The following is a 15,092-nucleotide window of genomic DNA, read 5'->3' as shown; positions in this document are numbered from 1 at the left end:
TTTATTTTTCTTGCTTTGTACGATCTATCAAGGACAATACTACAAATGACAAACACCGACGTTATGGAATGACATAACTGATATTCCATGGAAGAACAAACACCTAAGAGAAGACCAAAAATAAGAACTTATAAAGCAGCAATTAGAGATAAAAATACTTCGACGAATATCAGGAGAAAGTCTGTTGGATAGAGAGAGAAGCGAAAACATAAGAGAAGCATGCAATATAGAAGACATAAATTGGATGGGTGAAACAACAGAAACAGGAATAGAACGAACACATTAGTAGAATGGCAGAGGAGAGAATAGTACAAATAGCACAAGATAAGTGATCAAATGGACGAAGAACTATTGGCAGACTAAGACAAATATGGTGCGATAATTTAAACAATTTAGGAGGCTAATATGGAAGAAGAAACAGTCCTTAAAAAAGAAAGGAGAAGAAGAAGAGACTTCATCGGTAAAACTAGACTCACCTTCAGTCGGCTGGGGGCCTTCTTTAAGAGTTACGACCTCTCTTTTAGTATAAAATTAAGAATGCTGCGATGCTTTGTTTTATCTATCATTTTTTATGGTTTTGAATCTTGGATCTTGAACAAAAATATGTGCAGAAGATTGGAAGCATTCGAGATGTGTCTATATCGGATTCTCTGGAATCGAGCCGTAAATGAAAAGGTCCTTAGGAGAATACAGTATGCGAAATAAATCCAGATATGCCCTACTACAAGCCATCTTGCAAGGAAAAATATTTAAAAAGCCAGGTCCAGGAAAAAGAAAAACATCTCGGTTAAAGAACTTTAGATCCTGGTTTAACACATCTGTGCAGCTTTTCTGCGTTGCTGCAGACAGGATAAAGATTGCCACGATGATCGCCAACATTTCGCACGGATAGGTACATCAAGGAAAGGATAGAGAAATAGCGGACATGATCGGCAAAGAAAACATACAAGATCAAGGAAAAGTAACAACAGAAGCTAAAATGAAAGTGAATTTGAACACCGCCACCAACGAAGAAAAAAATAAAATTAGATCAGCGCTGGAGAGCGACGAATATATCACCAAACGACAGAAAAACAACTAAAGATTAGGGAGTCAAGACTAGAATAAAGGCCTCTCCTCATCCATAGTGTACAGATGTCAAAAGACGAAATGAGAAAATTGAACAAACTAATAAACCTATAAGTGCAATGTTTCCAATACAAAAGTATCAGATGTTACGCTTTCACTAAGTCTGTTAAATGAGCTGGTAACTACAGAGCTATGCAATGCACACTTCCTCTAGACCAAACCGTAAAGGAGTCGCTATGGCCAAGTATAGACATTGTAGCAAAGTACTTTAAGAACCTAAACATGGTATGATAAAAAACTTCAATCCTTCAATCCTGCATTCACAAGCTCTATGGATACATGCCTAAGTAGGCGAAAAAAAACTGCAGTTAAAGAAATAAGTATTAACCAAAAGCCATGGAAAAGGTCAACTTTACGTCAACCAAACCTCAGTAGAAATAGCGACGCACTCCAACTAGTTCGGCATAAATATAGAAGCGAAACAACTCATATGACGACTTTCGATAACAACTCCAACAATACCAACAACAATACCAGGTATTTTGAGAACAATTTCCGAAGTGGAAATTGAAACGTCAATAAACTTACTTTAATCTTTAACTGTGGCTTATTCCCATTTAAATAGTAATTACTTTAAAATGCCACAAGAATACAGCTTCAGAGCAATATTTATGAAAAGAATCAACCAATAGAAGTAGATGTAAGGCGAATTCTCCTTACTTTCTCAGTGCCGAAGCTGTCAATCAATTAACAACGAGCCGATAAATCAAAACTAAGCATCCTCCGCCTAAGTGTGCGCAAATAACGAGGCGGCGACCCTCGCCCGGACCATAGGATAGTATCATATTATCATCGTCATGTAAAATAAATGCATTATTTTAAAAATAGCGTTCACTGGCAAAGGGCAGCGCCCAGCCTCGAGCCAGGTATCGGACCATAGAGTTAACCATAGTATTCGAGCTTAGTACTTTTTCGACCCTCGACCATAGTACTCTACGATCAACACTACGAGGTGCCGATCACCGACCCTCGAATACGATGCGATGGTCACCGTTATGAACGCACATAAGGAGAAACACATAAGCAGAAGATCCACACACTAGATGTTACACCTTAACCGGTTTAGGGAAGTATAACCTACCAAATAGAATTCGACAAACAAAAATAAGTCAGTGTAGAGAATAACAGAGTGTAAAAGTACCCAAAGTAAGCCCCCCCTCCAGTAAGGTGTCTAGCGCCACTGAAGATCTGGACCCATCGAGGAATATGGCGATGTAACAGATCTTTTAACGAGGTGTTTACACGGTAATTAAGTGTTTATTTCTGTTTTTTTAATGTTGATGGCAGTAGGCATTTCTGTATAAAAGTTGAAATAATCAATATCATATGTTTTGTTTTATTTAATGGCCTCAATTGAGCGTATAAAAAACATGTAGGATAAAAATATCTTTGAAGATACAGATTTCAGCTGTTGTCTAATACAGAGTAGAAAAAAGTAGTAGGCGTTATTTAGTGAAAATTGAAAAACAGAAGGCCAAAAAATAATTTTAGAATAATAAGAAATAACAACAACAGAGTACTTTTATAAAAGATAAATATAATAAAGGAAAATTAGGAAAAAATATATCCTTCTTCTTCTTCTTCTTCTTGTGGTGTTATGTTGCGGATGTGTTTAACAATTATGGTATTCTTCCTCTTACCTTGGCTGTCCCTCTTAACTTTTCGTTTGGATGGCATATATTAGCTCATGTGATTTTTTATGACCCTCAATAATTACTCCACAACATATGGAGTAGACATAGTACTGGGTCATTCCCATCTTCGCTTATAAATTAAGATTTCTGTTAGTAAGGCATGATCTCAAGTAGATAAATGAGATTTGTGTCATTTCGTATTCAATAAAATCGGTAATTTTTACTGGTAGGTTATTATTGCCAATGATAACCATAGACATATAATACAAATAGACTGATCGCTGCAATATATTACTGTTCCTCCAGTTCAACAGAGAAAACTGACGCAAAACAGTCCCTGCATCTTTTTCTAATGGGCCGTGTTTATCGACCACGTGAGTCTTGTAGTTTCTTTTCCTATTGGAGGTTGGCTATCATCACAGCTATATGTACCTTATTGGCGGCTGCTCTGAAATGATCTACTGAGCTGCAACTATACCACTCTCTTAGGTTTCTTAGCCAGGAAATTCTTCGTCTTCCTATGGATCTTTTACCCTTGATTGTACCTTGCATTATGAGCCTTAATATCTCATATTTCGCACCTCTGTTAATGTGGCCTAAATATGCCAGGTTTCTTGTTTTGATGTGCTTTATGACCTCGCAATACTTTTGTAGCCTTCTTAACACTTCTGCATTTGTAACTCGTTGGGTGCATGGTATTTTCAAAATCCTTCTATAGCACCACATCTCAAATAATTCCAACTTCTGTATATTATCCACTTTTAGTGTCCAGCCTTTCATTCCATACAACAAAGTTAAGAACACGTAGCATCTTAAGGCTCTTATCCTCAGCTCCAGAGGAAGGTCTCGATTAACAAACATTGATTTTATTTTTATAAATGTTTTTCTTGCAATTTCAATGCGTGTCCTTATTTCTCTATCTTGTTCATTGTTTTCATTTACCCAGTTTTCCAGATTTTTGTAGTTATTTACTCTTTCTACTTGCTTTCCCTCGATATCTAGCCTTCCTACTGTATGTTGCTTAGAAATAATAATGCACTTGGTCTACTTAACGTTCATTTGTAGTCCATATTTTATATTGACTTGATGTAATCTATTTACTAAGCATTGCAGGGCTTCCAGACTGCCCGCAAAAACAGCGGTGTCATCTGCGAATCTTATGTTGTTCAAGATTTTTCCGTTTATTGATATACCCTGTTGTTCCTCTGATATTGCTTTCTTAAAAATAGCTTTGCTGTACAGATTAAGTAACAATGGGGACAGCACACAACCCTGTCTAACACCTCTTTTGATTTCTATAACGAGATTATCGATTCTAACCGCTGCTTTTTGATTCCAGTACAGATTGACAATAACCCGTATATCTCGACTATCCACATTCTTTTCTTTTAACAGTTTTACGAGTTTCTGATAATATGTGCCCTCTAATAAATAACAATATTTATATATTTAATTTTTTTATATATCGTCGAATATAGTAAATAATGGTGAAGATTGACAATATGTGATTCGAAATATTAATCTGGAGCATTCTATGGTATTACCAAAAAAAGAGGACATAATCAACAAAAAATAAAACTTGTATATAGGAAAATTTAACGTTTTCATAATCTAAAGACCTCGTCATATTTTAAATTAATATCCCCGGTCATTAGTCATATACCAACATTTCATATCCAATGTTGGCCTGTTTACTAAATATGTTCTGACACTTTCAGTATCGCTTAAATATATATAAAATGAAGATTATCTGGTCGCGAAAGACTTATCAGGGTACATAAATCTCGAAATAATTAAACTTCCAACCAACACGTTAAATTATGAAACGTAAAAAGTTTTTGTTGACGGCCTTTTGGCAGTTAACCTACAAGGGACCTTTTTACATTAGAACAGGACCGACCTTCTCGAAATTGGGTTTTTTTCGCTAATGTAAAGTAATAAAAACATTTTTTCTCTATTACTTTTTCCAAGTATGTCCAAGAATGTTTTTTTCAAAGCATTAAAATATGCACTACATACCCTGCTCAATTTACCCATCAATCCAAATTTTCATTTTTAATTTAAAACTATAGTCAAAGCTCAAGTTTGAATTATACTCCCCTAGTTGTATCAGAGACGATATTGACAGAGCACGTTGAACGAGTATCTGTGACAAAAACATAGCATCTACATCATATCTGTCCACTGCCCTCCATTTGTGTTTGCTTAATAAAAGGTTTAAAATATTCTGAAAATACTTTTTAAACAATATCAATTGTACAATAGAACCGTACATCGAACACTATCCTGACATTTATCAAACTATTCAATTCTTTGGTTCAAGAGTTATAAATCTAACCCACCATGTCCGTCACGGAAAAAAACTATATTCATTCCTTGAAGACACAGCCTAAATTAGGATCTTCCTAATGAATGGCAAATATTTGCTACTATATGTATACTCGCTCAACAAGAAAAAGTAACATGGTCAAGATGACCGAAAAATTGCGCTGTTTAAAACTTCATCTAAACTCTGTGGCTAGAAGGCAAAAGGGGATAACTCTAATTTAGAAGTTTTTGAGTAAAGGCATTTTTAATTCATATGGTCTTTTTGTTACCTTATAGAATTAATATTAGTAACGTTTGTATATTTCTAGATCCGACTTACATTCTGTTAGATATATTTAAGTGTTTTTTCTTAAATTAATATCTATGTGTCCAATATTTTGATAAATTAAAAAAAATATTTTAGGATATTTATTATTTTTAATTATTTCAAGAAAGCATAAGGAGATAAGTCAAGTTATAGTTGAAATGCACATAAAATCATCTTGGTAAAGGGGGTTATGTAGGTTTATACCCTTATACTCGGTAGTAACTTGGCTAACATTATATGTGCACTGTAGTGTTAACTGCAGTTATTTCTACTTACAACGGGCAACCACAATAAAGCAAAGAAAATATTTTGTTCTGGATATAGCATTGACAGAACAAGAAATAAAACGTAAATTTTTTCAAAAAGTTTATTAAACATGGAGGTTTCTACAGCAATCTGATGATACGTTTACAAATTAACAATTGATTAAGATGTTACTTAGAAAGAGATTAAAGGCGCAATCTAAACATAAAATAAAAACATATATTCTATATAATACGAACAAAATAGCTTTAGCAGGAAGAAAAAAAATTTTGATGAACACAAATATTTTTCGGAAGCTGTTTCTTTAAAATAATAAATTACACAAATATTTGTTTAAGAATATTTTATTAAAAATCGTCATCACTAAAATAATTATCTATGTCTGGATCTGTGTCAGCAGTATTATCCAGATCTTGTGAATTTCGTGGGATTTGGGCAAGTCCACGATAACATTCTTTTGCACTCTCATCAACTAACTCAATATCGTCTGAAAGATCGCTTACTTTTTTTTCACTTATTTGTCTTGGCTTAAATACAAATTATCTAAAGTAATGTTCTTGATATCGCTGGGTGTATCTTCTTTTTTTGTCTTCTAAAATTTATTTCTTGTAATGGCTGATATTCCTGAAGCGATGTTTTAAAATTAATATTGCCAAATTCCTTGGTGTATCTTAGCCATTTGATATTTCTCCAGCAAATTTCAGTCTTATTGTCTCTCTTCTTTCTCTTTATTAACATTCCTTTTAGCAGAAAGCATTTCAGAAGGTAAATTAGCAAAACTCTCAAATAAACAAGAAGCAATTTCGTTTGCACGTAAAACACGGTATTAGTTTGTAAGTAAGGAGTAGGAAAAACCTGTTGTAAGTCAAATACAAATATTTTTTGACTTTTGCTGTTTATACATTTTAATTTGTCTAATCTCTGACTCGTAAGCAGTTTCAGCTTCTATATGATGATCTGCTAATAAATTCTCATGCTTTTTCCTTGCATCAGCTGTCTTACTGATATTAATATGATTATGAAAAATATCACAATTGTTACAGGTATCGTTGCTTGGTTTTTTAAACTTTAAGCCTAATTTATCGATTGTTTGAGACTAAACTTTATAAGAAACCGGTTCAGATGTTATGTCCTGGGTAAACATTTGATACATCTACCTTTTGTTAATTCTGCTACTAGATACTTTTTACTAGTATGTTTTCGTGAGTAGTGAGACTCATAGGCAGGAAATTTTGATATGTGGCTATAGACGAGTTCCATTTTAGATTCGGAAATTTTGTTTTTTGGTTCATGCCTGCCTCTGCCATCAGCCATAGAAATACCACAGTTGGATGACATTTTCTTTTTTGTAACAGTTTCTATAAATTTATTACTTTCGTCAAAAATAGCACAAAAACATACCTTGCAGCATTGGATTCTTCCTCCTTGGATTTCTATAAAATATGTAAAACACTTTTCCCTATTTTTTGAAGGTTTATCAGTATCACTTCTGTTAGTAGTAATCTTCTTGTCAGAAATTTGAATTAATGAGGCAATACAACTTACCCTTCTATAGTAGTTGCCCATTCCCCAGTAATTTTAAAACAGAGATAATCTATGTTCATCAAATATTTTTTCTTTACACTTTCTTCTACAATCTCGCAGTGACTGTGACTGCCTAGCTTTACTGCATTTCCTTTATTTGTTTTATTTCATATCCTTTACCCGTATTTCGTAAAACCTGTCTATTTTTTCTTTTTCCTACTTTTCGTTTCAATATTTTGTGCATTGGTTGGCCATGTTCTTCATTATTTTTAAAATTTGGTTTATCTGAGCCCTTTTTCTCCTGTTGTTCTCCTCTCATTGTTCGGTGTCAGAATGACTATGGTGGTCTTCTTGAATGTGATCATAGGCCGGGTCTTTTACGCTCTCGTCTTGTCAAAGACGAGAGCGTAAAAGAGTCACAATCTTGCTGTACATTTTCTTTTACTAAAAAAGAATATGGAATGTAGTGATCAATAATCAACAATTATACCACACGTGGAGGAATAATAATTGTTATTTCGAGTTGCCATCGTAGTGAACATTCCTTGATAAAATTTGCGTGTGCTCTCTTCACAATCTAGACAAGTACTGACAAGAAACTGATACGAATATGATTTGCGTGGACACCGCATTCTTGCAAAAAGGGATAACTTTGTATATCCTAGCAATACTTTCATATATATTTCTTCTATCACATTCCGGCAAAAGGGGATATCTTGATTTAATGCCTTTTACTAGCACACGTTTCGAATAATTCTCAAGTTAACATGACTTAAATCGTTTTGCTTCTCAGTTAATTTCATAATGTTAGAAAATATGTGCACATATACCATTTTACTAGTAATTACTATTTTGCTCTCCAGAAGATATCTTGAGTTATATCCTTAAAACAGTCGAAACGATTAAATTGTAGCCCAGTTACCCCTTTTTGATCAATAATAATATTTTAATTAGTAAACTTTCACTTAACTCTCTTTACCAAGATTGTGCAGAATCAAAAATGCTGTCGAATGGTATACATAACACTATTTTGCAAAAAATCGACTTATCCCCTTTTGCCTTCCAGCCACAGAACTGTAATAATAACAACAGCTTTTGAGCAGGGTTTCTAAGTCTTGTGCGTATTCAAACTTGCCTGTAAACGGCTCTGTAGAAAAACGGGTTAAAACTGACCCCTATTGGGAATTAATTGTTTTGCAAGACTTGCCTTTTAATGAAATTCAAACAGTAAATTTTATAATTAAGCATTTCTGATGCAAATGCCTCGACTCGATTTGCTAACCAAAATCTCTTTGCCGCGAAGCTGACTTCTGGAAAGATCAGTGGCGCGGAAAAGATATTTAGCAATCGACAAAGAAGTGTTTCGTTAAGAAAACATGAAAACACTTTTTCAGTATTTCGCTGAGCTATTTTTATCATTTTCTTGGCTCGCGAAATAAGCTTTGTCTAATGAAAAAGAGCAGAAATTACAAATCAATAAGGTTCTTTTGATTTTATTTCAATAACGGTTTGAATATTTGTATACAAAGGGGTAAAATTATAAAATCAATTTCAGCGCGAGAGTGATGTATTTATTTTTAAGTAGATTTTTTAACCTTTTTTGTTAAAAATTGAGAAATAAAAATAAGAACAGTCCTTTCTACATTTATGAAGATTATAAGAAGTCTTACAAAAGAAAAAGGTATTTTAGTTTCATTAAATTTTCGGGATATTCTTTTTATTCAGAATTAACGTACTCGTCTAAGATCGCCACCTACAGAAGAACCGTTACATTAAACAATATACTTAAGATGATAGTGTAGGCTTCTGGCTGAATATTGGTGGCATTTCGTTAGTACGAGTTTGATTGTCAAGCGAAATGGACAACTCTGACAAAAAGAACGGGTAAGAGAAGACATTAAGTGGCCAAAAGTTAGTTTTGAATGACTTATGAGAAGTCTTCTTATCACTAACTAAGAGATCTCGTATTGAGAGGCCTATAGAGCCAAATGTAGGATGGTTGTTTACAGAAGGTTATATATCAAGATTTTAAATCCTTGCAAATTTGGATGTAATTCGTAATGTTAGATGATGCAGTGACAAGTTTTACGTAGTGATCTGCAATTTAATGGAAGCAGCAAATACTGAAATATTGTGGAGCAGCAATGACAGAGCAATTAACAATATTAATTAATAAAATTATAAAACACATAAATAAAATACCAGAAGAATAGAGAACGAGCGAACTAATTCTACTATTCAAAAAAGGAGATAAAAACAGCCAGAAAACTACAGAGGTATTCTTCTTCTTCATGTACCCTGTCCTTTCAGAAAGTTGGTTACCATCATAGCTATCTTAATTTTATTCACTGCCACCCTAAATAGCATGCTTGTATCAACACCATACCAATCTCGCAAGTTCTTCAACCATGAGGTTCTTCTTCGTTCTGGACTGCGTTTGCCTGCTATTTTTCCTTGCATGATATTTTGTAGCAACCTATATTTGGGACCTCTCATTACTTGTCCGAAATACTCCAGCATTCTCTGCTTGATGCTTTTTATGATCTCAGTAGTCTTGCTGAGACGTTCTAGTATTGTGGAATTTCTTCTCCACCCAGGAAACTTTTAAAATTCTTAATATTATTCTGAAGCTATTTTCTTGTGGCATGTTAAAGTAATTACTATTTAAACGGGAATAAGCCACAATTAAAGGTTAAAGTACGTTTATTAACGTTTCAATTTCCACTTCGGAAATCCACAAATCCACATTGGCAGTACTGTATTACGTCAGGGTTTTGCTAGTCAGTCAACGACTCAATTGGAAGCGTTTAATACAGTTTCGTGCGACTACCCTAATTTGGCCAATCTCCTTCATGGTCATGCACAAAGGAAATATAAATATATATTAACTATATACGATAAGTTAAATGAGCCATATGCTTAAGGTGTTTCTTCGCATCCTTCACACAAGAATGTTCAGAAAGCTAGAAGATCTAAGCGGTGAGACACAATTTGGTTTCAAGCACGGACTGGGTACAAGTGAAGCAGCTTTCTGCTTGAATACGCTTGTACAAAACTGCCTGGATCAACGAAAGGATATAGTCATAACATTCCTCGATTATGAAAAAACGTTTGACAGCGTAAAACATGACGCACTGATAAAAATGCTACACAACGCTAACATTGACGAGAAAGATATAAGAGTTATCCAGAATCTCTATTGGAATCAAAAAACACGAGTGAGACTGAAGAAATCAACCAACACAGAAGCATTTTAAATTTTAAGAGGGGTGCGACAGGGGTGTATTTTGTCTCCTATGCTCTTCAATATCTGTGTAGAACATTTTTGCAGAGGCAGTGGAAAGCTCTGAGTGTGGAATAAAGAAAAACGGGTTCCCGATAAATAACAATCGTTACGCCAACGACACCGCGATAATAACAGACAACGAACATGATGTGCAGTTGATGTTAAATAAAATAAACACCGTACAAAAAATATATGGCTTGAAGAAAATGCTGGAAAAACTAAATGCATGGCAATAAGAAAAAACGCACTTTTAAGAATACAACTGCAAGTAGATAATGCTCCAATCGATCAAGTGAAAACATTTTAATACTAGGGAATAATGATAATGACCAATGGGATCCTCAACAAGAAATAAAATGCCGTACCGAACAAGCGAGACAAGCTTTTATCAAATTTAAACCACTACTATTTAACCGCAAACTTTCCTTTAATCTCCGCCACAGGATGGTTAAATGCTATGTATGGTCCATATTGTTATACGGCATGGAAACATGGACGTTAAGAGTACCTTCCATTAATAAGTTGGAGACCTTCGAAATGTGAACGTTGCGAAGAATGTTCCGCATACCATGGACACATAGAGTGAGAAACGAGGAAGTCTTAAGAAAGGCAAATACTGAGAAAGACCTACTCAATTTGATCAACGTACGAAAAATTGAATACCTCGGCCATATTCTGAGAGGGAAAAAATACGCAATCCCTCAACTAATCATCTAGGGAAAGATTTAAGACAAGAGTGGAGTAGGTCGCAAACAAATGTCGTGGCTACGGAACATAAAGAACTGGACAGGCATAAATAACACTGGCGATCTTTTGCATGCCGCAAAAGACAGACGTCTGACCTTAAGATAATTCGCCAACGCACTAAAGATGCACGGCACTATAAGAAGAATAAGATTAACTTTAAATTCTAAATCTACTCGTAATAGTAGAATTGGAGTGCATATGAGAGAAAATAAGTAAGGCTAAAGAGATACTACGGGATGTAAAACAATAATTTAACTAAAAACACATTGCAACAGTGAAAGGTTTAGAGTGGGCACTTTTCTCTAAAGTTAGCTGCTATATCCTTATAAAAGTATTAACAGGTACTTCCCTGAGTAGCAAATTGTGTTAGCACATGAAGGACAGAATAATTTTGGCCCAATTTATTGGTAACAAATATTTCCAACTGCCTCGCTACAATAATATTCAAATCTGTTATTAAAATCTCGGTCTTTATTAAACTTGGGGCAGCACACCCCCGCTGCCTAGTTCTGAGTCGAAATGCCGTTGGAAGTTTATTAAAAAGGGAGTTCCAGCTTTCAGAATCGACGAGTCGTCACCAATAGGCGACAAATTAAAAAGTTTTTACAACAAAATATTATACCGAAAGGAATTATTCCCTGTCGAGGGTTTTTCGTGTTTTTTAATAACTTGAATTAGGGATTGTATAAGATTATATAGATTGTAATTAATTCATTGGATGAAAAAACTTTATTATATTAAAAAATGGAAAATATTTAACAATAAAACAAGTCTTTTACAATAACGTTTATATTCAATTTTTAGTATTTGCAAAACGACATTATAAAAATAAAATAAAAAAATAAATGATTAAAATAAATTTTCTAATATTTCTACTTTAGCAATTTTTTCAACAATAATCAATAGGCCTTACACTTGACTTTACACATACTAAGCGTAAATCTAAACAAATCTGGGAAATATAGACAGTTTTAGTAAGTTAGTGAATGGTATTATGGCGGTGTAGGTTGAATAAAAATATTCAATAATAAAATAAAAATATTCAATAGTCTTTACGCCTCCATAAATTCAAAACTTCGCACCTCCATAAACGAATAGGAATGTAAAGACCAAGTAATCTGCATTACTTCTCGTTAATCTTACTCCTACTTCAGTGTTTTACATTTATTAAAAACCTTTATTGAAAATAAAATTACAAAACACACACAAATACCTATCCAACCAGCTTCAAGGTAGGTTTAAATTACGATGTAGTTTTCTCAGAGCAACTGAGTACAAAGTTCATCAAACTACAGTTCAATCAATAAAATAAATCGCAATAAAAAATCATCACTCGATGGCACAATTAGAAGAACTAGCTTTTGGTCACAATGAATCAAGCAAAATCTGAAAAGCTCTTAGCAGACTACAGAATGGGACTATCAGATGTGAAGACAACTTTCAGAGATAGGCACACATCGTGCCATTAAACTTGTGTTATTATCAGGAGGTCAAGTCGACAGTACATATATATATATTCATGTTTAGAGTGTCTCAGCCAATGCAGCCACGGAGTCCTAATGTATGCAACCCACAATGGATTGACGTTGCTCGCTACTGGTCTAAGCACACATAACATAAAACCACGCAACATAAAAGAGTAGAATGGAACGATCATATAAGCCGAATGACAATAAATAGAGTAGTAAAGACGGTAAGAGACGGTTCTCCAATAGGAAGACGATCAGTAGGAAGACCACGAAAACGATATAACAACAACTTACTAGAAGCACATTGAAAAACAGACGGAGTCATGTCTATATAAAAAGAAGAAGAAGAAGAAGATTCTTTTAATTCCAGCATCATGATTTGGTTTTCCCAGTTTGATGGCATAGCCCAGGCATACATAAATATAGTAACTTGTATAATTGAGAATAAATTAAATATTATAATGGCAGTTATTAGAGCATTAGTTAAAAACTTATGTGTAAGGTTACATAATATAATCAAATATATGGGCAAAATAGTCGCTACGATTGTAAACTCTTAGAAACTCCCAGCAATGACCCTATGAACCAAATTCTACTTTGACCTACATCAAATTGCATAACATTCTTTATTGAATGTAAAAATTCCGGAGAGTAGAAAGTTACTGAAGTAGTCAATCATGTTCGGAATGAAACAAACTCTCTTGGAAATCAATTCATCTCTGAAGAACCTACCTGGGCAAGTTTAATTATTTGACTTTGACTAATTTCCTAGGACTAGATGCGATTCGCTCAAAGAATTCAAAAGAACAGTACTGATCCATATTTGTAAAACAATTGATGAGAAAATAATACCAAACAAATCTGACAGGACAGACAAGTCATGTTGTAGCCAAGTATTATATCTGATACAGCTTGTAGAGCATATACCAGATGATTTCGAAGGAAAGTAAATTAGCGGAGTCACTTATATTGGCCTTACTGCGACCTATGACATTGTAAACCACCAAAAATTATTGATCAAGTGTACAATATTACTAAATATATGGTTGGTTTACCTAATATACACTGCAAAAACGTCGCTTTTGCAGTATGTATTCGGAATTAGAGATTGGCTATATAAGAAAAGAAAAGCCGATGGAGAAACCAAAAGAAGGATCTATCTCAAGAAAGTGTATTCGCTTGTTTTTTCGACATCATATACACCACATAAAACATACACGACATAATTATTGCTACAGTTCCTCAAGAAAGAAATTTTGAAAATGGAGACGGAAAACACTCAGTTACCTTGAAAGACGTAAACGAATATTATGTGAAGAATTCTCCGAGTCGAACCTCACAATTAAACAAGCCAGCGCATACCATCTTGACAAGAAGTGGACAAGGAGGAAGATTAACATAATTTGGAGAAGATAGCCTATGAAACATTGCTTTAATATAAAATATCTTCGAGGGAAATCGGATAAAAAATTGTCTTTTAAAAGTCCTTGTAACAATAATAAATCACAAATATTCTGGAAAACTAACATAGTACGGCCATGGTGCTAGTTTTGTCTACGGAAGAATACTTAGCTTCAGTGCAGAGCTGCCCTATAGATATTTCTCAAAAAAACTAACGCTATAAAAGGCTTAGGGAGAATATTATGGGATTTCTAACGCACATTATCGTAAATAAAATTTACTCTTTTGTTGAAATTGTTCTCCGTATTAAGAATCTCCAGATGCAGACAGAAAGAAACTAATAGTAGATCCAAAACACCCATTGTTTTATTAACTAAGACTGTCATCAACATTTAAGTTCCATAAACGCTTTCTAACCTGTATTGAGCCAATTAAAAACAGAGTCTAGGATTTTTGAAAATATCTATTTAAGAAGAGCTAACTTATTGATTACTTGAACCCCAAGGAAGCGATATCAGCAGGGTATGAATTACTGTATAGTACCTGGAGACCTCTAAGCAGATCGAAAAGCGTCATCATACTATGTCACAAGATGTAAGAACAATATAGGGCTACACAGAGAATGACAGATATGCCTGCTATGAGGTACAAAAGTAGCAACACCTCCTTAACTGCCCAAATCTGGAAGAAGTATGCGGGCTCAAATAGTTCACTCTAGCCAATGGAGTAGCCACTTATATGGCGGAGTAATAAAACGTATAGAAGCCCCGTGAAATCTGAATAAGGAAATTAAATAAGTAAGCAATATTGTACTACTTGAAAATCCCTACATCAATAGATCTAAAATTCAATATTGAATTTTGTAAATTGAAAAATAGAAACAAATAAAGCTGCTGATGGATAATTAGATAAGCTGCGATATCAGAAGTACCTGTGAAATTAAAAACTAATATTCAGCAAACACAATAATGGGATCATTATATAAGCTGAATGATTTGTAAATA

At 34.1% G+C, this 15,092-nt stretch overlaps 1 protein-coding gene across 5 annotated transcripts in view; it reads right to left on the bottom strand.

Moving 5' to 3' along the window:
- The window catches only part of LOC140443985 (sodium-coupled monocarboxylate transporter 1-like), a 244,311-nt gene that overhangs the window by 39,586 nt on the left and 189,633 nt on the right, over positions 1-15,092 (bottom strand). The gene's annotated exons all lie outside the window — the stretch shown is intronic.

Source organism: Diabrotica undecimpunctata, chromosome 6 (assembly GCF_040954645.1).
Source record: "Diabrotica undecimpunctata isolate CICGRU chromosome 6, icDiaUnde3, whole genome shotgun sequence".
NCBI lineage: Eukaryota > Metazoa > Arthropoda > Insecta > Coleoptera > Chrysomelidae > Diabrotica > Diabrotica undecimpunctata.
The sequence above is the reverse complement of the archived record's forward strand: the minus strand, read 5'-3'. Positions and strand labels throughout refer to the sequence as shown.